At 40.5% G+C, this 23,676-nt stretch overlaps 1 protein-coding gene and 1 long non-coding RNA gene across 2 annotated transcripts in view; both read right to left on the bottom strand.

The window, feature by feature from the left end:
• LOC117506999 (F-box/LRR-repeat protein 7-like) overlaps positions 1-23,676 on the bottom strand; it is an 83,166-nt gene that overhangs the window by 17,087 nt on the left and 42,403 nt on the right. The window lies entirely within an intron of this gene.
• On the bottom strand, positions 12,018-20,351 carry LOC117507006. Its single transcript, XR_004559600.1, has 3 exons — positions 20,340-20,351; positions 15,788-15,792; positions 12,018-12,100 (listed from the first exon to the last, which is right to left on the bottom strand). It is a non-coding gene; the product is annotated as an uncharacterized LOC117507006 (long non-coding RNA).

Here is a 23,676-nt window from a genome sequence, read left to right as displayed (position 1 = left end):
ATAAAACTGAAATAGAAATTGGTGAACTGCACCTGTATGTGACATTGCCATAGTCCAGTAAAGACAGGAAGGTAGCAGTTATCAGGAGCATCCGGGCACTTAAGGGGAAACATGACTTATTTCAAAAAAGAAAGCTGAGCTTCACCCTTTTGGTGGCTTAGTGGTTAGCACTGTTGCCTCACAGCAAGAAGGTCATGGGTTCGATTCCCACCAGTGGCCTTTCTATGTGGAGTTTGCATGTTCTCCGCGTGTTTGTGTGGGTTCTCTCCGGGTGCTCCGGCCTCCTTCCACATCCAAAAGACACGCAGGATAGGCAGATTGGATACTTTAAATTGTCTGTAGGTGTGTGTGCTGGTGTGAATGTGTTTGTTTGTCTATTAGTGAAGGAGCATTAGGTAAAATTTGCACTCAACATGGAACAAATTCATAACAAGCTGAAAATTTCAGAATATGTTAACATACTAAAAGTCCCCAAGAATCCACCCCGAGGCTTTTGCGCAATTCAAGATGGCGCCCGAGAACGTCGCCCACGTGAGATTTTCTCCTTTATGAGCCTAAAATCATGATAGAATTAAAAGTAATGTGTAAACACATTTATTTTAAGTGACAAATAATCAATTAACATGTCTACTGATATGAAACATATCATGGCACTAATTATTAGGCATATTTTTCCATCAGAAATGCTTTTATGATGTATAGCACTGTGTAAATCAGTAGGTATACATACCATAAGGAGTTCTTGAAAAAACTGACACTTATTTGGTAAGTTTTTTCTTTTAATTAATACACACAGATAAATCCTAGGTACATATTTCATAAACATGTCACATTACAAATATTTCATATAAGATCAATGTATAACAAATAATAAAATATGGTACAATGCATTGTATTTTTGTTGTTTTTCTTATTTTCTGAAGGTGGATTCATGCGCTTTTTTTGTCGGGACTTGTGCATCATGAACTCAGTTGCAGATGTCATGTCACCTGAAGAGTAAACATTGTTCTCTGCAAAGGGGTATTTTACCATTCGCTGCAACAATGAGTTTTGGTCTGGCAACTTCTCTGACCAGACAATTGAGCAGTTCCTCATGAAAATGCTGAACGCTAGAGAAGGGATGACCCATGGTAGAGGGATAACAGACAGCACATTGACTAAATGGGTGCATGCAATGCCTCACTGTGTTCCTGTGTGAAATGCTTTGGAGAGGTTCGCTGGTGTGCACACTGCTACTTCTGAACAATACAAAGATTCGTCCATCCACTCAGGATGCAGACACAAAAGATTATGATGTCTTTTGCCAGTGGCTTGAAGCACATCCACCATTTGCAGGCTATCAGGCTGATCACCTAGTGTGACAATGCCTTTCAGAGTGGTCAAACAGCAAAGAAGCAGTGATAAAGTCAAAACTATGGGATACAGGATTAGTATTAAGATCAGGGGGCAAAACACAGCGGTGAACCCCACTCTTTTCTTCAACAGGACCGCTTGTGTTCTTAGGACAACTTCTGACATGGAGCAGTTCTTGTCCTATGAGCTGGCTCCTCAACCTCCATCCTTGTTTCAAGATGGTGCCATGCAGAAACCAAACAAGGGTGCCTTGAGTGCTCTCCTCAAGTCATTTGCCCTTGTTCAACCCAACAGTCCAACTGACTCCCAATTTGTGATCAATGGGGAGCATCTCTTACAGTCAGTAGTCTGGCCAAGACCGGCAACCTATGGATGTGTGTGCCAGTATTATGTTACCTATGTGCTGGCACTACTACCGTGTTTGATGGCTTGATGGCTATAGAACCGTCTCGACCAAGGCAGCAGAGCAAATGCGCAGAGCAAAGAAGTCAACATCAAGTGATATCCTCTTTGATGAGAACATGCAAACCACTACTACTCAGGCGGCATTTCTGGCAAATAACCACAACAAGCAGCATCTGATACAGATGCTCAGTGGCATGCTGACTCAAGTGGGCATCCTTGTGATGCAAGCAGAGGCTGATGCAGATGCCCTGATTGTGTCAACTGCTCTGTTCCAGGCTGAGTCTGGAAAACCTGTTGTTGTCGGTACTGATACTGACCTGCTTGTAATGCTTGTGACTGCAACAAACACAAATGAGGACAGGTATATGTTATGCGGCAAGAACCCCACAACAGTCTACAAAGTTCAAGACATTCAAAGAACCACTGGTGACACAAGTAAATATCTGATGGTGTTGCATGCCATAACTGGATGCAACACTGTGTCTACTCTGCATGGCCAAGGAAAGCGCAAGGCATTCAATCTGGTGCACAACAATAATGAGTATGACTTACTCGACAGATTCATCAACAGGGAGAGTACTCATCAGCAAGTACAAGAAGCAGGCGAAAGCTTTCTTCTTAAACTTTATGGTGCATCCAGTTGTGAATCACTTGAGCAGTTTCATTACATTGCCTACAACAAGGCAATCAGTAGAACGTCACTTTCCTCAAACTTTCAGCTGGCTACACTGCCTCTGACAAGTGCTGCAGCCAAGCAACATTCCTATAGGTCATACCTCACAATTCAAGAATGGATGGGAAGGTCCTTGCAGCTAACAGCTTGGGGATGGAGACTGGAGAACATCCAGACTCCAGCTGAGACTGATCGTCGACCCATTGTCTCTGACACTCTGCTCAACATGATCTCCTGTGGCTACCGAGCAGATGGCTGTGGAGTGTCATGTGGTTGCAGGAAGATGGGAGTTCACTGCTCAGCCCTGTGTTCAAAGTGCACAGGTCAAAGATGCAACAACACAGCTCCAGTGTCCCTCCAGATGGATGTTGAGGGAGATTCTGAGAAATCAACTCGGGCTTCTCTGGGGTATGATGATGATGATGATGAAAAGTACCTGACTGAGAAAAAGCATGTTCCATGTTGTAAATGTTTCAAAAGTTTGACATTTGTAATTGTTTTGATATAATTATCTGAAATTATGTACCTATAAGAATCCATGAATATTCAAATGCTACAGTTGGGTTACTACAGTATTACTACCATTATAGTGCAGGAGTTATATAATTTCTTTAAATGCATATGGTTTTTATTGAATCCTTAAAATGTTGTTGAAATTGGATACCTTTCCACAAAAAACAACATATTTTTAGACACATTATTTCCACCTCTATGACATTTAGAGTCCAAAATCTGACAACATCTTAAATCGGCAGCCATTTTGGATGCCATCTTTAATTGCGCAAAAGCCCTAGGATGGATTCTTGGGGACTTTTAGTATGTTATCTCTGACAGTTTTCTGAACATATTCTGAAATTTTAAGCTTGTTATGAATTTGTTCCATGTTGAACCCTATTGCTCCTGGACTATATACGTGGCCCTGTGACAGACCAGCGTCCTGTCCAGGGTGTACCCTGCCTCACGCTCTATGACTGCTGGGATAGGCCCCCCGCGAACCTTAACTGGAGTAAGCGGTTGAAGATGAGTGAGCGATTTCAGTCAATGATTTGCTTTTCGTGACGGGAGCATGAACCATAGATTAATTTACTTTTTGTGATGCCATCGCAAAATGGCGTGAGATTGGGTTGAGCGTTTCACACATCTGAAATAACAAATGTTATTGTGACTTGTCGAAATACACTTGTTGAATGATTGAAAGTTTGTGGTGTTTTTTTCCCCAATAATCTGCAAATCTTCCTGTCAAATACAATTAGACATTGGGTTTCCTTGTAAATCCACAGCGCTGTAGGGATGTAGGTCTTTTGAAATGAAACATTTTTTGGATCTAGTTTTCTGTGTACACATTTAGAATTGGCTGAAAATGTATTAAAGCAAAGCAGAATAAAATAAATAATTCAAGATTTGTAATGTTTTTTTAATCTACTGTAAGAGCCACAACTTGAGTCAATTTAATTTAAATATGACGCACACTTCATATTTCATTATTTTGTTCTATTTCATGTTATTTGTTATATATTAGTCATAAGTAATGTTAAAAACAAACTTGGACTTTGACTAGGACTAGGACTAGGATCTCACTGCATGGAATGCATATTGATATAGCACAAGTTTTATGTCAGACGCCCACCCTGATGCAACACCAGACGGACATGGCACGTTGTCCGATCCACCATTTGTGGATTGGACAAGGACGTCATTGTCTGGCAGTATGTGAGTGCTTGAAACATTTGCCACTTTTCTGTTGCTCACAGACTTCCTGATAAATTCACTGCCACTCATAAATATCTCTCTCACTTTCTTTCTCATTCACTCATCCACTCCACACACACACACACACACACACACACACACACACACACACACACACACACACACACACACACACACACACACACACACACACACACACACACACATCACCCAGATGTGCCAATCACCAGAGCTAAACAAGACAAAAAAAAATGTAGTGAGTTCTTTCCCCATTGTACCAAACTCACACACAACTGTAACTATTGTAGTTTCACATCATGATGGAAAACTCACACACAGTCTGAGGAATGGTGCAACTACTAGCTTGCAAGGCCTTATCTGGCACTCGGGCCACCAGTTTGAAACAACTGCTCTAAAAACATAACAAAACTCCACCAAAACTGGAAGATGGAAAAGTTCTGAGTGCTCACACGTGTACAGCTCCAAAGTCTGAGCAGGAAAGAGAAAAAAACTCATGGTGCTGTGTTTTATAACACTTTATCACTTGCAAACTGTGCAGCTGTTTAACTTCTCTTATAGGCGGCGCCAATACAGATGGTGGAAGATTCAGTTTGGTTTAGCAAAGCAGAGGAGAAAGAGGGGAACATCTGGTCTGTACCCTGGACAAAGAACAATGGAACAGTGGTGAAATGAAAGAGAAACTCATGCATTCTGAATGTGCACATAGCCACAGCAAGGCATACTTGGCTGAAATCATTTTGCCACTAATACCCGAATCCATGATGAGCCACAGCAGGATCCCATTAACATCAGCTTAGCCGAGCTTGTGGGACACATGTGGCGTGTCCTTTGATAGTGGAAAGTTCAATGAAAATCAATCACGGTGATCGCCTAAAAACAAAAAACAACCTTCACAATGAGGACTCGCAGCTTTACATTCGGAGCGACGCAGCCTAAACAGCAAAAACCTGACAAAGTTTCAGAAAACGAACACCTCGTTCGAAGGCAGAGCAAAAGGAAACTGGGGTGAGAGGAAAGAAGGAGGGAAGAGAAATTGGCAAATGAGGCTGCAGACTTTACCAGAAGCAGAGACAAGTGCACAGGCGAGCTCAGTCCAGACTTCAATGCAGTCTGCTCATAAACGAAAAGCCACTGGGATTCCACTCAGGATCTCACAGCATTGTGGAGCTCCTCTCAGACCGTGTCTGGAACTAGCGGAATTATTCCTGCCGCATCTGGCAGAACTGACCGATCCATTACCTCAATGACCATCAGCCATGTGACACGTTCCTGCTCGCCGGTCGTCCCCGCCAGAAACAATATGAGCAATATGTTGTGTCGACGTGTCGTATTGTGTGTGACGGGATGACGGGTGCATATGTTCAAAGAACAACAGGCTTCACAAAAACAGAACCAGAACCACAATCAATTTATCAGCACACAATAGTAACATGCTCTGATTTTTTTTTTTTTTAAAGGGAAACATCCGGCTGTGAGAACTACTGGGATTAAAAAACAACAACAGCATCTGGGTCTGTCTAAGTGTGTTTTATTGAATACATGGAAGTTGATCTCGCCGTACAGTGTGGCGGCTCAGCTATCAGCGAAGCCTTCGCCACAGGAAGGTCTTACGTCATTAGACAAGCTGAAAGACAATAGAGTGCGGAGGTTCCTTTACAACATGCACGCCTGGAAAGGAAATGCTCTTCTCAAGTCTGCACAACTCCCTTCACTCTGCTGCCTGTGAACCGGAGCTGTTCTCTCACACGGTTACTCTCAGCATTGACTTTTTTCAGTTTGTGCAGCACATGTGCCTGGTCCTCTAATTCGCTTTCCCCAAAACTCATTTCCTCGGGGTAGTTTTAGCACTTCAGGGTGGGGTATAAGTTCCAAAAAAAAAAAAGAGTCTTCGCCGTTCTGTCACTTTATTCAGCAGAGGAGCACAGCGGAGGTTTAGATCCCACTCAAACTCATTCCTTCAAAAATGAGCTTTAGAACAGTGTGTCATCTGCACGGGTTGCCAGGCTGGCACTGCATGTAGAGGGACAGTCACCCCAAATGACTGAGGAGTGTAATGTTGGTTATGCACAAGACACGAGAACTACACATCAGACAGGAGTGGAAAAGTGAGAGCTGGCCCAAAGGCTTGATTTGGTTGTGATGAGGAGCAAATGTAATGATCTCATGTAGTTAAAGCAGCAGAATAAGAGAAGTACTGGAACGTTCGTGGCTATAAACTCTTTGACAAAAATGTTTCCCATTAACTCCAGAAAAAAGTGATCTTGCCCTGCGAAGAGCACCATTTTTGACCAAGACTTTTTTTTAAATGTGCACTGTACAAATTTCCATGTTGTAAATGAGTCATAATGCCTTAAAATACAGTTAAGAGCTATGCATGTCATTTTAAAGTTTTATTTACTTTTTTTGAAGGGGCCACAATTCACAGTGCTCCAAAAGTTTACTTTGTGCACACAATACACAGTTTATATGCATGATTTTATTAATTAGTTTCTGATTATTTTGTGCATTGTACTTAGTACACACGGCTCTCCGAGTAACACCAGACTGAGTGACGTTATTATTGTGTGTTTATGTGGATAATAACAAAAATATATTTAATAGGGCTGGGATGACTAATGAAAATCATTAGTCAACTAGTCGGGTACCATTAATCAGCGACTAGTCTGTGGCTAAATTTGACACTGAATGAATCAAGCCAATTTCGAATCTTCAAGGTGAAATGTGAATTTATTTTAACAAATATAAGCACAAAATCACACATACAAAAACACAATTAGCATGAAGACAATAACTGCATTCATTTACGAGGCATAGACAACCTGTCTGAGCTGACTAATTTACCTGCCAAGATTCACACACACTAAAAAAAAAAAAAAAAAAGACTCACTGGATGAACTCAATTCAATTATGTGCAGAGTTTCCATCTAATAAATATATGTAGCCCCAACTTAAAAAAAATTCTCATCCATCCAAGATAATTCAATTTAATTTAGTTGGGACTACATATATTTATTAGATGGAAATCAGATCCAATGAGTCAGTTTTTTGAGTGACGTCCTTCACTGAGTGAAGGGAGCGGTGGCATTTTATTATTTTAAGGGTTAAAGGAACTTAAATGGCTTTCGATTAGTCGACTAATAAAAATAGTCGACTAGTCGGATGTTAGCTAGTCGTAGTCGACTATTATGAGTACACTCAAAAAATGGCTCTTTGGATGAACTCATTTCAATTATGTGCAAGATTTCCATCTAATAAATATATGCAGCACCAACTCAAATAAAATACATCCATGCAAGATAGTGTAATTTAATTTAGTTGGGACTACATATATTTATTAGATGGAATCCAATCCAATGAGTCAGTTTTTTGAGTGCATCACACAAACAAATGACTCACTGGATAAACTCAATTCAATTATGGGCAGGATTTCCATACAAGTGTGTTGTCGACCCATCCCTAATATTTACTGAGCACAGAGCAGATTTTGTTTGCTCAGAAACATGATTTCTAGCAGAGAAATTAATGTTTTGGCCATATGCACTGAGAAAATTATTCAATTAACTTATACACAGAAATTAATCCAACCAAACCATGGAAACAGTTGTGCACACACATATCAGTGACAGTCAGATTTATTTATTTTTTTTTATTTGTTTGGGAGATACTGTGACTTATACTCCGATGAGACTTATGTACTGAAAATAAAATCACATTTTCATTATTACAAATAATATATAAATAATGAATGTTTACAAGTGCAATGGTAAGAACACTTCATTAGGAGAAAGAGGGAATGTTCCATTCAGCGAGGTGCAACGGAGTTGAATGGATCATTCCATCTTTCACCTCATGAAATGTATTTTCCATTGTACAAATGAAATAAACATTCATTATTTGTTTTATATAACACCTAAAATTGGTCCTTGTCATTTGATATTTTATTAATTTATAAACAAGAGAAAAGGAACGTACATTTTGGCGTGCGTTACTGGTCTTTTGATGTCAAGAGGTTCCAAATAGTCCAACACAAACTTTAAACAGCAGTCCAATCTGATCCACAATTATTGTCAGTCAACTTGCAAAAACAGTAAGATAGTTAAAAAAAAAACAATCCTGACGATGTAGTCCACACCTGATGCCATGCAAAAACCTATGTTTGTTTTTAAGCTAAGTGCCGCTATTGTGTGTGCACTGTGGTCATGCTGTGCAATAGCACAAAACGTATAGAACCAAAATTGCAGACTAAATAAATCCAAAATTGCACAGTAAATGGAACACAATGGCAAATAGTACAAATAATTCATTTCACGTGACATACAAACCGCCAATCAAATGACAAGGATCTATTTAGGTGTTACATAATAATTAATACTATAAGCCATGGGCCTGAAGTGGGTGCCTTGCATCACCCATTGTTGAACTTCTCAGTTGTTTCAAAGTCAAAGTGTCTTTATTTGTCTCCCTACGGAGAAATTTGCCTTGGACAGGGTCTGCTACACAACAACACATCCAGTACATAGCACCAAAACAACAACACATTAAGTCAAAGGATAAAATATAAATACACAACATTATTAACATAATGTTGTGTATCTGTTGTGTTTCTGGCTCATTCCGGAGAAACGGAATGAGCCAGAAACCATTTTAGCATCTAAACGATCGTGTTCATCCAGAAAGCAGTGGCAATATTCTCCAGTGGTACAGAAAATACAAAATAGATTGGCTCAATGGAGCTTGAAAGACTTATGCAGTGATTATATTTTAAAGTGTCTGCAGACACAGTAGCATAAAGGAAGTGGACACATTTATCCTGATAATACATGATGATGTCTGCTGAGCAGATGTGTTGCGCACATGCGGGTAGACGTGCCTACACGTTATTGGAGTTTGTGCACTGGAATTGAACGCAACAGAGCAACAAGTCAAACATGTACGTTCTGCTGCGCCACTTCACTCCTGCAGCATTTTCAAGGCCTTAACAAATCTGATTATTCAAAACATAAAACCAGTCGCCATACTCAGGCTTTGTAAATGAATAAAACTGACAAACCAAGCTACACATAACTTCAAATCCACATAAATTTTGAAAGAGACAAAGAATGAATTAAGAAGCTTTGACAATAGTTTCTGCAGTAATGTAACCGTGTTATTTGAGTTTTAAATGTAACTGCTGTAACCTGACTAATATAAGTCCTCATTACATACTTTTTAAAACTTGTTTGCATTACAAGATGACAGCATTTTATTGCATTTGAGGTTTTAAGTTGATCTCTAGTGGTTGGACTCATGTATCCGTGCAACTACTCACACATTGCATTTTACAGGGTATATACACCCTGTATATATAAAACCTCCACATATATATATGTGGAGGTATATGCAAGATACTACAACCCCAATTCCAATGTAGCTGGGAGGTTGTGTGAAATGTAAATAAAAACTGAATACAATGATTTGCAAATCCTCTCCAACAACTGGTAAACGTTATTGTTTTTTGTGCTAGTATTTGCTCATTTTGAAATGGATGCCTGCAACACATTTCAAAAAAGCTGGGAGAGGGGCAACAAAAGACTGGGAAAGTTGATGAATGCTCAAAGAACACCTGTTTGGAACATTCCACAGGTGAACAGGTTAATTGGAAACAGGTGAGTGTTATGATTGGGTATAAAAGGAGCATCCCCAAAAGGCTCAGCCATTCACAATGCTTCTCAATGTTTAACTGCAAGGAATTTAGGGATTCCATCATCTACAGTCCATAATATAATCAGAAGATTCATAGAATCTGGAGAACTTTCTACACATAAGCGGCAAGGCCAAAAACCAACATTGAATGCCCGTGACCTTCGATCCCTCACTGCATGAAAAACTGACATCATTGTGTAAAGGATCTTACTGCATGGGCTCAGGAACACTTCAGAAAACCATTGTCAGTCAACATAGTTCATCACTACATCTACAAGTGCAAGTTAAAACTCTACCATGCAAAGCGAAAGCAATACAATAACAACATACAGAAACGCTGCCGCCTTCTCTGGGCCCGAGCTCATTTGAAATGGCAGGCGCAAAGTGGAAAAGTGTGCTGTGGTCTGATGAATCCACATTTCAAATTGTTTTTGGAAATCATGGACATCGTGTCCTCTGGACAAAAGAGGAAAACACCATCCAGATTGTTAACAGCACAAAGTTCAAAAGCCAGCATCTGTGATGGTATGGGGGTGTGTTAGTGCCCATGGTATGGGCAACTTACACATCTGTGATGGCACCATCAATGCTGAAAGGCACATCCAGGTTTTGGAGCAACACATGCTGCCATCCAAGCAACGTCTTTTTCAGGGACGTCCCTGCTTATTTCAGCAAGACAATGCCAAGCCACATTCTGCACGTGTTACAACAGCATGGCTTTGTAGTAAAAGAGTGCGGGTACTAGACAGGTCTGGATTGCAAGCAGGCCAGTCACCCATTGAAAATGAGTGATGCATTATGAAGTGCAAAATATGACAACAGAGACCCCGGACTGTTGAACAACTGTCATACAGTCATACATCAAGCAAGAATGGGAACGAATTCCACCTACAAAGCTTCAACAATTAGTGTCCTCAGTTCCCAAATGCTTATTGAGTGTTGCCAGAAGGAAAGGTGATGTAACACAGTGGTAAACATACCACTGTCCCAGCTTTTTTGAAATGTGGTGCAGGCATCCATTTCAAAATGAGCAAATATCTGCACAAAAACAATAAAGTTTATCAGTTTGAACATTAAACATCTTGTGTTTGTGGTGTGTTCAATTGAATATAGGTTGCAGAGGATTTGCAAATCATTGTATTCTGTTTTTATTTCCATATTACACAATGTCCCAACTTCATTGGAATTGGGGTTGTAGGATACTTGTGTCATACACACCCTAATGAACCCTTGCATGCTTACAGGCATGGAAAGTACAATTTGGTCTTAAGCAAGATCAGACGCAACCTTCCCACAATGCAGGTGGAATTCCATAAGTGGCTGCAGAACAGTATAAAATAGTATGCTCCATAGAAACTGGACACTGCAGCATATGCATGGGCTAATGAGGAGGTGCAAGCGCTTCTGCACGTCTAACAAGCTGAAAAAGAAAAAAAAAGCATTTTCAGAGTTGGCATTGTAAAAGCACTTGGAATACAGCACAGTACTTAATCTTCATGGTACTGAAAGTACTGTATGTGCAAATAAACAACATACAGAGAACATACCACACAGCTATGGCCAGAGTTTTAAATACACTTCTCATGGGCATGAATGTCATGGTAATTTGGGCTGTTAATGATGTCCTTCAACTGTTCTTTTGCCGGGGTTGAGTGATTGTACAGCATGTATCATTAATGACCAAAAAACAAGAATTGGGGGCACACGTTTATCTTGGATCATCTCTATCTTCCACAGGGCCAAAATTATGCATATAGACTCAAATATATACTTCCATTCACATAAATGCTTTAATAAATGGTGATGAAGCTTCTACAATGTCTTTTAACATGGCAAGGTCAATTCCTGTTAACTCCTCGTTAGTGATCATGATTGAGGAAAAACTGGTGGTCTCTCTTTGTTAGCATAAAAAAGGTGTGTTTGACAGCACTCATTGGACTGGCCGATCCTCAACAATGTGAAAGTCCAAAGAACTTAGGGAATCTAAAATGGAGTAAGTTTCAATAAGTTGGGAAGGTCTCTTGGAGCCATTTCTAAACAAATGCAGATCCCAAGATTATCTGCTCAAACAATTGTACATAAGTACAAGTTAGTCAGATGTGTCATCACTTTGCCAAGGTCTGGAAGAGGACCCAAACTGTCACCCTAGTGTCACCCTAAAATGAGAGGAAATTGGTTAGGATGTTCAGGAACAACCCAGTAACCACCAAGGCTCAGGCCTGCTATGAAATGGAAATTGCTGGAACACCGGCGTCACTTCAGGGCAGCCATTACCTTCTGGGCAAGTGAGTACCATGAGGTAGGGACTCACAGGAACTCTGGAGAGCTTTGTTTGGAGGTAGAGTATCGAGAGATTTCCATCAGTCTAGTCGGTATTTGGCACAGTCCTTGAGGTTTAGATTCTGTACAACCATGAAACTCTTTCTGTACTTGAGTCGTCTTCTTTTTCATGACAATGGTATAGAGGATGTCTTGGGTCTTCCTCTTGTAGAAAGTTTTGAGTCCTGGAGTGAACTTCTCGACCGACGAGAGGTGGTGCAGTACCTGTGAGTCTGTATAGTGCTGGAAGGGATGTAGGTTTTAGCACTCCTGTAATAAATACAGCAAGAGGTATTAAGTTCAGCATCCAATTTCCCTGTCTGGCACGACCATTCCCAGACCGCAGAACAGTATTCTGCTGCAGAGTACCATAATGCCAGCACAGTGCAAGGTGTTGGCATCACCTCCCCAATGAAGAGTTATTAGATTGTTGAGGAGACTGTTTCTAGAAGCAATCTTCTTGATTTTCCTTATGTGGTCTCTGTAAGATAGAGTTCTGTCTAAAGGTACACCAAGATAGACTGGGAATTTGTCCTAAGCCAGTTTCTTTCCATTCCACATGATGATCAACTGTCGTTGGGCCTAATGGTTATTTAGGTGGAACACGTAAACTTGAGTCTTGCCAGAGTTTGCATTCAGGAAGTTGCTTTCATAGTAGACTGAAAGACTATTCAAAGCAGTTGTGAGTCTTCGCTCGATGACATCAAAAGACTTTTGGGTGCCAAGGCCTCAGACATCGGCATTTATATCTTTAGCCCTGTGGCTCTGCCATAGAGTTACGGGTTCCGTAAGCGAAGCGAAATGAAGCAATGCCTCATAAGAGTCAGACTCTGCTAATACATGCTTCAGATACAGAGCTGCATATCAGTTTCTGCTATAACAGACAAACTTTACGGAGAGCAATTACACATTGATGAAAATTTCCCACATGCATGGCGGCTTATTATGTTACATGTACAAGGTCTGTCGTTGTCAGTACAAGTAGGTGCACATCAGTTAATTATTCTCGTGCTTTTAACACACACTTCTTTGTTCATTCATTTTCCACAATAAGGATTTAAATTATTTCCAGGCGTCGCCTTCTAAAACAAAGGCAACATGTGGACAACAATGTCCATCAGGATGTGATGATGAACCTGTCTGAAAGGATATAACAGGTTAGAATAAGATTTTTTATTTACTCTGAGCTGGAGCCAGCAGGTCTGCTTCTGCCACACTTCAGCATTCTGCTCACAATGAAAATAAATCCTATTAATGATCCACCAAGACAAAACAAAAGCATATTAAATTACACTGTTAACAACAATAACATGCCATTAATTATGAGCGGCTGAGGTTACAGAGGCAGGGCTGCGACATCATTTCAGAAAAGTTCCGTACGTTCAATGTCTTTGCGCTGACGTGACCAAACCCGACCAAACTTGAGTATCAATTTGAAATATTTGTCTGAACCCGATCCAACCAGTTGGGCCCAGATCAGGTGTCCACGCTCTAGTTTGCAAGGAAATGCAGTCATTTTGACAACTTCTCTGTCCTCCTCCTCTGTCAAAACGCACAGCAGAGTCTGGCAGTCCAAAATGAATGAAAAAATGCTTTAAACTGTCAGTCAACTTCAGTTTAAACTGATCTAAATCATCATAATCCATACTGCTTGCAGCGGGTAAGTCAAAATGTGCAAATCGCTCTGTGGTAGCCTACTTTCTTTGTGCACTTTAATTCTTCCAGGGAGTTTTTCCTCACCACTGATGCCAATGTGCTTGTTAGACCTTAGCCTTGTAAAGTGTCTTGAGGCAACTATCTTGTGATTTGGTGCTATATAAATAAATTGAGCTGAACTGAATTCAATTTTAATTATTTAATTCATAATGTAACTGAATTCTTTAATTCAGTTTGGTGGGCTTGGGGTCTCATCACTGCTTTTTTGCAGATGATGTGGTCCTGTTGGCTTCATCAGCCTGTGGCCTCCAGCACTCACTAGATTGGTTCGCAACTGAGTGTGAAACGGCTGAGATGAGGATCAGCACCTCTAAGTCTGAGGCCATGGTTCTCAGCAGGAAACCGATGGATTGCCTACTCTGGGTAGGGAATGTGGTCTTGCCCCATGTGAAGGAGTTCAATTACCTTGGGGTCTTATTCATGAGTGAGGAGACAATGGACGAAGAATCTGCACAGCAGGGACGGTATTGCCTTCACTCTACCGTACTGATGTGACGAAAAGGGGGCTGAGCCAAAAGGCAAAGCTCTCGATCTCAATCTAATGGTCAGTCGTTGTTTCTACTCTCACCTGGGATGGCTGGGGTCTCCCTTCGGGTGAGAAGCTCAGTCATTTGTGAGGGGCTCAGAGTAGAGTTGCTGCTCCTTCACGTTGAAAAGAGGTGATTTGGGCATCTGCCCCCTGGGCACCTTCCTAAGGAGGTGTTCCAGGCACGTCCAGCTGGGAGGAAACCCTGGGGAAGACCCAGGACTAGGTGGAGAGATTATATTTCCACACTGTTCTGGGAACACCTCAGGATCCCGCAGTCAGAGGTGGTTAACGTGGGAAAAGGAAGCTTGGGGTCCCTCACTGGAGCTGCTGCCCCCGCGACCTGATCCCGGATAAGCAGTTGAAGATGTATGTATGTATTTTAATTCCGGTTGTAATGGTGGTACTTGGAAAGCCAAGGTGGTACTCATTGTAAAAAGACTGAGAACCACTGTGCCATGCTCGGCCCTGATCAGGGTTATGGTTTAAATTTTTCCCCTTTCTTTGACCCACCATCTGCCCCGGCTCTGTTTTATTAGTTATCATGTGTTTATTCTATGTTCTATTTTTGCTTTGCCACTTTGTTTCTTTGTAATGTAATGAAGAATAAATAAATAAACTAACTTCACAATAAGAGGATGAGCGTTAGTCAGTTCAGAAGGTCACCATCTGTGGTCATACTTCAAAATAAAAGCCCAAAGACTCATTACTGTTCAAACATCTCAAAAATCAGACAGAAAGCTTGAGTTTTGTCCAAGTGGCACATTTCCCAACTGCTGTCAAACATGCTTGTGCAGCTGAACTGCAAATGTCAAAACGCCAGAGACCCTTCTCCCTCCTTAAAACTGGGGATGAGAAGAGCGAGGAGTCATCAGAGAAGAAAGATTACCGCTAACAGATCTGCCTCCTTCAGTAAACCACATTCTGAAGGTTTGTTTTTACCTTCACCGCTGGATTTGCACCACTCACTCCTGTCATTAAGAACCCCAAAACGGAGAGGTCAAAGCAATGACAGCTTATAGTGAGAATCTGGGGAAGCAACATTCACGTTGCTCCACATTCTCATGAAACAGAAAATTTCCAATGGATTGGGTTGCAATGGAAGTGCAGCCCTGACATTTCTCATTACAACTGAAGGAGACTTGCTGGAAAATCTTCACATTACCGCAGTGTGCTGGTTTGTAACTGAAATGACACACACAAAAAAATGACTGATTTCTCTTCTTGAACCACATCCACAATTCTGCACTTGAATGGAAAACCACTGTGCAGTTCTATGCATGAATCCAAGATGACAGATAATCATCCATTATGGCGTTACAAAAATAATCCTGGATCTGCATCCAGATCCTGATCAACCTCTAAATCTAATCAAAAAGGACCCATCCTACTGAAAATATTATTGGAATCCTTTCATGACTTTGGAAGATATTCTGCAGATAAAAAGGCAAAACAAACAAACACTGGTGAGATGGGTTGCAAATGGGGTGGAAAATTTCATGGAATTTTCCAGAAAATTTCCACAGCAAGTTAAGATAGATCATTTTAGACATTTTGGCTATTTTTTGAACAATTTGCATTATTCCAAGTAGGAAACATTCCAAGGGAATTCATGGAAATATATGAGAATTAATGAGAATTATTTCTCAAACCTCTGGTTTCAGTATTTTTCGTCACAGTCCTTTCAAGTCCCAATGACTTAATCCATTCTTTAGTAGTCCTGCTGCATGAGTGGGATTCTAGAAATTATTACCTCTGCTGAGAAAGTGATGGTTTCGCTGGCATTTGTCTTTTTGTTTGTATGTCTATTAGCAGGATAACTCAAAAAATAAAGAACTAATTTCAATTAAATTTGGTGAGCAGACAGAGAATGTTCTGGGAAATTGGGAAATTGAAATTGAATTTTGGAGATGATCTGGAATATATGCTGGAACTGAGATCCAGAAGAATGTTCAGCACATAGCAACAATTTATTAACAAGCTCTCAGGACTTTTTTAGTTAAATTTGGTGAGCAGGTGGATACTGCTTGAGAAAATGAAGTCTCCCTATTCTGTAGAGATTTACGGTCAACCGTTGTTCCAGTTGCACTGTAACTGGCACAGGAAGCGTTATATAAATATAAAAATATATCAAATAAGCATAAACAAGTCTGGACAAACTAAGTAAGAAATAATAAATACACAACTTGCAACACAACCACATCCTGCTGATTAAGCAGCTGTTGTCTGACACTGCTTCTGGCTTCACAGCGGTTCATATGCATCAATATTTGAATGCATCGAATTTTGACATCACGGTCATTGAACATCCGATTGCCATGGTCGCCTCTCATGGGCGCAATTTGGTGGGGGATAGGGGGGACATGTCCCCCCACCTTTTCAACCGGGGGGACAGAATATGGTATGTCCCCCCCACCTTCTGACATATACAACCCCTGGCAAAAATTATGGAATCACCGGCCTCGGAGGATGTTCATTCAGTTGTTTAATTTTGTAGAAAAAAAGCAGATCACAGGCATGACACAAAACTAAAGTCATTTCAAATGGCACCTTTCTGGCTTTAGGAAACACTATAAGAAATCAAGAAAAAAGATTGTGGCAGTCAGTAATGGTTACTTTTTTAGACCAAGCAGAGGAAAAAAATATGGACTCACTCAATTCTGAGGAAAAAATTATGGAATCACACTGTAAATTTTCATCCCCAAAACTAACACCTGTATCATATCAGATCTGCTCGTTAGTCTGCATCTAAAAAGGAGTGAACACACCTTGGAGAGCTGTTGCACCAAGTGGACTGACATGAATCATGGCTCCAACACGAGATACGTCAATTGAAACAAAGGAGAGGATTATCAAACTCTTAAAAGAGAGTAAATCATCATGCAATGCTGCAAAAGATGTTGGTTGTTCACAGTCAGCTGTGTCTAAACTCTGGACCAAATACAAACAACATGAGAAGGTTGTTAAAGGCAAACATACTGGTAGACCAAGGAAGACATCAAAGCATCAAGACAGAAAACTTAAAGCAATATGTCTCAAAAATCGAAAAATGCACAACAAAACAAATGAGGAACGAATGGGAGGAAACTGGAGTCAACGTCTGTGACCGAACTGTAAGAAACCGCCTAATGGAAATGGGATTTACATACAGAAAAGCTAAACGAAAGCCATCATTAAAACCTAAACAGAAAAAAACAAGGTTACAATGGGCTAAGGAAAAGCAATCGTGGACTGTGGATGACTGGATGAAAGTCATATTCAGTGATGAATCTCGAATCTGCATTGGGCAAGGTGATGATGCTGGAACTTTTGTTTGGTGCCGTTCCAATGAGATTTATAAAGATGACTGCCTGAAGAGAACATGTAAATTTCCACAGTCATTGATGATATGGGGCTGCATGTCAGGTAAAGGCACTGGGGAGATGGCTGTCATTACATCAATAAATGCACAAGTTTACATTGATATTTTGGACAATTGAAAGGATGTTTGGGGATGATGAAATCATTTTTCAAGATGATAATGCATCTTGCCATAGAGCAAAAACTGCGAAAACATTCCTTGCAAGAAGACACGTAGGGTCAATGTCATGGCACAGGGTCAATGTCAACGAGCAGATCTGATTTGATGCAGGTGTTAGTTTTGAGGATGAAAATTTACAGGGTGATTCCATAATTTTTTCCTCAGAATTGAGTGATTCCATATTTTTTTCCTCTGCTTGGTCTAAAAAAGTAACCGTTACTGACTGCCATAATATTTTTTTCTTGATTTCTTATAGTGTTTCTTAAAGCCAGAAAGTTGCCATTTGAAATGACTTTAGTTTTGTGTCATGTCTGTGATCTGCTTTTTTTCTACAAAATTAAACAACTGAATGAACATCCTCCGAGGCCGGTGATTCCATAATTTTTGCCAGGGGTTGTATGTGTGTACGAGGTCTATTAGAAAAGTATCCGACCTTAATATTTTTTTCAAAAACCATATGGATTTGAATCACGTGTGATTACATCAGACATGCTTGAACCCTCGTGGGCATGCGAGAGTTTTTTCACGCCTCTCGGTTACGTCATTCGCCTGTGGGCAGTCTTTGAGTGAGGAGTCGCCCACCCTCTCGTCGATTTTTTCATTGTTTAGGAATGGCTCAGAGACTGCTGCTTTGTTTGATCAAAATTTTTTCAAAACTGTAAGGCACAACTGAGTGGACACCATTCGATAAATTCAGCTGGTTTTCGGTCAAAATTTTAACGGCTGATGAGAGATTTTGGTCTGGTAGTGTCGCCGTAAGGACGGCCCACGGCGCCTGACGGTGACCTGCGCTTCGAGGCGGCAGCGTCTCACCGTTTCAAGTTGAAAACTTCCACATTTCAGGCTCTGTTGACCCAGTAAGTCATCAGAGAACAGAGAACTTTCAGAAGAAGTCGGCATGAGGAGTTTATTCGGACATTCCATTGTTAACGGACATTTTGTAATGAAAGAACGTGCGGGCAGAGTCGCATGTCAGGCTGGACCCGACCGCGGGGGGGTCGTGACAGGAGAAACACCTCCGTTGGAAACCTTAACGGGCAAGTTGGAACATGCCCAAGCTGTTAAACAATTTCTCAGTTACTCACTTGTTGAAAGCCATCAAAAGCCGCCTGAATTTTACAAATGGTTTTCAACACGGAGGTGTTTTTCCTGTCGCGGCGCACACAGATTCACCGAGTCATCACGGAAACGACTCGGCGAATTTGCGCGCACGTCTTTCATTACAAAATGTCCTTGAACAGTGGAATGTCCGCATAAACTCCTCATGCTGGCCTCGTCTGAATCTTCTCTGTTCTCTCACGACGTCCTGGGTGAATTAAGCCTTAAATTAGGATGTTTTCAGGTCGAAACAGGCCGACGACGGCGCCTGGAAGCGCTGTGCGATGTCCCGCTCCATGGGAAGTCCTTACAGTGACAGAAACACCCCATAATCTCTCATCAGCCGTTAAACTTTTCACCGAAAACCAGCTGAATTTCTCGAATAGTGTCCACTCGGATATTCCTCACAGGTCCAGAAAAAGTTTGATAAAGCAACGCGCGCCGTCTCGAGCAGCGTGTGAAACAAAGGAATTCAGCCGAGAGGGCGGGACCACATCTCACTCAAGGCCTGCCCACAGTGAAAAAATTCACGCATGCGCACGAGGGTTCAAGCATGATTGATGTAATCGCATGTCAATCAAATCCATATATTTTTTTTTTATAAAACTGCTGGTTAGTTTTATAAGATACCTCGTACTTGAAACATGCTATGTCAGTCTTATGTGCAAACCATGTCAGTCTTATGTGTAAAACCATGTCAGAATAGTATATTTGTTTCTGCAAGTTTGTATTTTTAGCAGCATTGACTTGTTTCCAACACCTGTTTCTTGTTTGTCACATTCGGAATTTTCTGGGACTGCATTTGCCCAGATTTGAAACCAAAAATAGTTGCCTCTAGGGACTAGTGTCTACACATAAGTATCAATGGACCATATGCTAATTTACTAAATTATGAAAGTTAGAAAACAAAATCACAAAGGCTATCTGTGACCTCAAAAGCCCATCTGCAATTATTGCTTGATCTCAAAATCAGTCTATGCAAGCGAAATTATGTTCAGTATGAGTGTTGTCATTAGTGCCACTTCGAAAATTAAATTCATCAAATCAAATCAATTTTATTTATATAGCGCCAAATCACAACAAACAGTTGCCCCAAGGCGCTTTATATTGTAAGGCAAAGCCATACAATAATTACGGAAAAACCCCAACGGTCAAAACGACCATGATAAGTAATTTATCTTAAACTTATGATCTGTTGTTTTTTCAGACTTATGCAAAAACAAATCTTGAGAAAAAATACAGTATGCGATAGTTAATAATTATTAAGAGCCTGTTCTTTCATATTTATTTATATTATATTTATATTTACATTTTACCACATTGCAGTTGTTTTTTAATGAGAACTCAACCTATCATTCTTTTTGAGTTCTACACATGTGGTGATACCTTATTTACACCAGGATGTTAATAAAATCAATGTTAGCTATTCTCAGAATAAAATACTTATATCCACAGTTTCAAATTGAATAAGTCAAATGGTGTCCACTTTATGGTCTTCTCAAAACATTAAAATTACTGTTCTGGATGCTCAGAATGCATCTGAGCTTATCTAGAAACCCCCGGCCTATGGGCTTCGGCCCTGCGGGCCTCGCACTTTGTCCCCCCCCCCAGTTTCTAGTTCTAAATTCGCCTCTGTGTCTCTTGACTGTTTCATTTGTCCTGCCACGGTCAATAAGTCCGGAAGCTGAAACATCGCTAACATCTAGCAGTGCTAACATCTTCAAATTCCCGTATCCACACCACAACTGTCCCAAGGAGATCGCCAATCCAACAAGCCTTCATGGTCAAACTCTTGCAAAATCGGATAAACTTGCGTGGCTTTCCCGTAGACACGTGCAATAATAAAACGTGGCTGTCAAGAAGTGTGAACAATGGCACTGAAAATTCAGCGAACTTAAAAATAATTTTTTTTAAATCCTGAAGTTAATGAAGCAATGCATTCTGGATCTAATTTTTCTTTTTGTGCTAGGAAGAATTAAATCTGGGTGCTTTAACTAAAAATTACAATGCAAGATTTTTTTTTTTTCATTCCACAACTACATTTAAGGTCCCTGTTACAGGCTAACCTGCAATTTATCAAATCTCCAATTTATTTCCATGAATTCAAATGGAAAGTTTCCAACTTGGATAATTCAAAGAATTTTGTAACCCTAGTGGTCAGTGCAACATCTCCTTGCAGAAGTGAGGAACGAAGTCTGAAATAGTATTCCCTCAGATCCTCCACAATAATCCAAACTGTAAGATAATATGCAATCCCGTAACAGTCGGGCAAACACTAACGCTACGAGGTCACCTACAGTACACGATGGTTAAAATCACACCGCGGGGTGTCAGGGCAAAAAAAGGCAAATGCACATTCCCAGCATGCCATGCAGTCTGGCCTAAGCATTGTGTTGGAAGACTGTAATAATTATGATGAAAATTAATAATAATAATAATAATAATAATAATAATAATAACTTTTGTTTTGAAAAAAGAATTTGCATCTAAATTCTAACACAATATGTTTAAGAGTAAGGAAGGAGAATATGAGCTTTCCTCAGTCCCCCGTTATCTTTGATTTATTTTTTGTCCTTGACAGCCAGAAAGGAAATAGGCTCGCTCATTGTTCCCACCATGGCCTGTTTCTCGACGACCTTCCTGGTGCCATTATAAACAGGTGAAGGACCCGACCTAAAGCATACAGCTCCTTTGACGTGATGGATGCCCCGTGAGTCTGCATTACCTCAGCAGCTGAAGTCTGGCATTAGCTCCGCCTCACGTAGTGGGATCCAAACAGACATCTTCCAAAGTTATGACGTGAAGCCCAGACATTTCTGGGTGATGTCAGTTTAACTCCAGCCCTTTCTGAGCTGGTGCGCCAAAGGAAACACTTGAGGCCCAGACGGGGTCAGAGTTTGACCCCTGCTGTGAGATACTCCGTTTCACCCCACAGGAAGGATTTTACTGGACGGGGACGAGACTCTCAATCTGCAGCTCATAACAAATTCAACTAGGTCAGGTGACCAACCACAAACTCTTGCCGAATAAATGAAGAGAGACACATCACAGGAAGGTGCCAGACGACTGCCTGAGTCATTTTACGGTATTTGCAAACTGTGCAAGGGGAAAAACGGCTGTAGCTTCCTAATTTTGATGTTTTGAGAGGATACGAAGACAAAGAAAGGAAAACAGCCACTGGCCTACTTTCCACCTCAATACTGATATTATACTTTGGCGATAATTCAGACTGTCGACTGACTTCTCATGGATTAGTGGCGTTGTGCTTTCATTTAACAAACTTCTCCAGATATATGATCACCTCAGTTATTTTTTCTGTCATACTATGGGCATGATACCAAGCAAACTTCTGGACAGGTTTTTGAAGCCATTCTGTGTGAGAGTACATTTGGACACTGGTAGGAACAAGTAATTACATTTGGATATGAACCCAGTCCTGACTCAAGACTATTAAACAATTCTTTACCAGTGAGAGAAAGGTTCATGCGGGATAAGATGGTCTCTACCTGTGGTTACCTTAACATACCTTCAAACTATTACACAGGGTCAGAGGGTTCAGTCCCTTCCTACATTACAGAGATTCTCACTTTTTCTTTGAATTTGTCAGGGTTAGGAGTGGGCGATATGACCTAAAATTAATATCACAGTATTTTTCCATTTTTTGGATAGTGATGGTATTTTTAAATTTTAAAAATGCCTAATTTCAATTTTTCCCTTCATATTTTAGCATTCACTTAAATAATGAGAAGCTAACTTGCTTCAAATGAATTCCAGTAATGAGGTCAAGAATTATGGTAAATAACAGTATTTTATCTTGGTGTTTTAAAAAGTTATTATAACTAGACTTCCAAGGGCCCTGTGGGTTATCGTCTCAATTAAAGCCCAAGGCAAAATGGCCATTTTTGGCATAAAAACAGCCACCATTTCCAAACAAACAAATCTACACAAATAATTTTGGGACAGGAACAATGTCATTGACCAATATTGTGTCCTTGTTAAATGAAGTTATCAGACAGTTTTTGAGAAAATTGAGTCCAAATACCCAAATTAGCTGTTTTCAGCATACAAATGCCCACCATTTCCAAATGAACAACTCTATGGCCATAATTATTTGACGTGAAATATGTCAATGACCCATATTACACCCTTGACAAATTAGAAAAAAAGACAGTTTTTGAGAAAATTGCATATAGGTGCTCAAAACTGCTATTTTTGGCACTCAAATGGCCGCCAATTCCAAATGAGCAAATCTACGATTATTAATTTGTAGATGAGATCAATGTCAATGACCCATATTATGCCCTTGCTAAATTATAAAAGTTATCAGACAGTTTTTAAGATATCACAATAAATGGACACCGATGACGATTACTACGACGGATGCCACACCACGACATAGTGTTAGCAACCTACTGGCTGGTAAACCCCCCCCCCCAAAAAAGTGGCCAATATTGGCAGGAGTATAACATAATTTACAATCATGATAATTATTCTTATTTATAGTATATCGTCTAAACCAGGGGTGGCCAAGTTCGGTCCTCGAGAGCTACCTTCCTGACACTCTTAGTTGTCTCCCTGCTCCAACACACCTGAATCCAATGAAAGACTCGTTAGCAGACTTTTAATGAGCCTTTCATTGGATTCAAAGATTCG

This window comes from Thalassophryne amazonica, chromosome 1, assembly GCF_902500255.1.
Source record: "Thalassophryne amazonica chromosome 1, fThaAma1.1, whole genome shotgun sequence".
NCBI classification, from domain to species: Eukaryota; Metazoa; Chordata; class Actinopteri; order Batrachoidiformes; family Batrachoididae; genus Thalassophryne; species Thalassophryne amazonica.
Note: the sequence above shows the minus strand (reverse complement) of the source record. Positions and strands in the feature narration are given on the sequence as shown.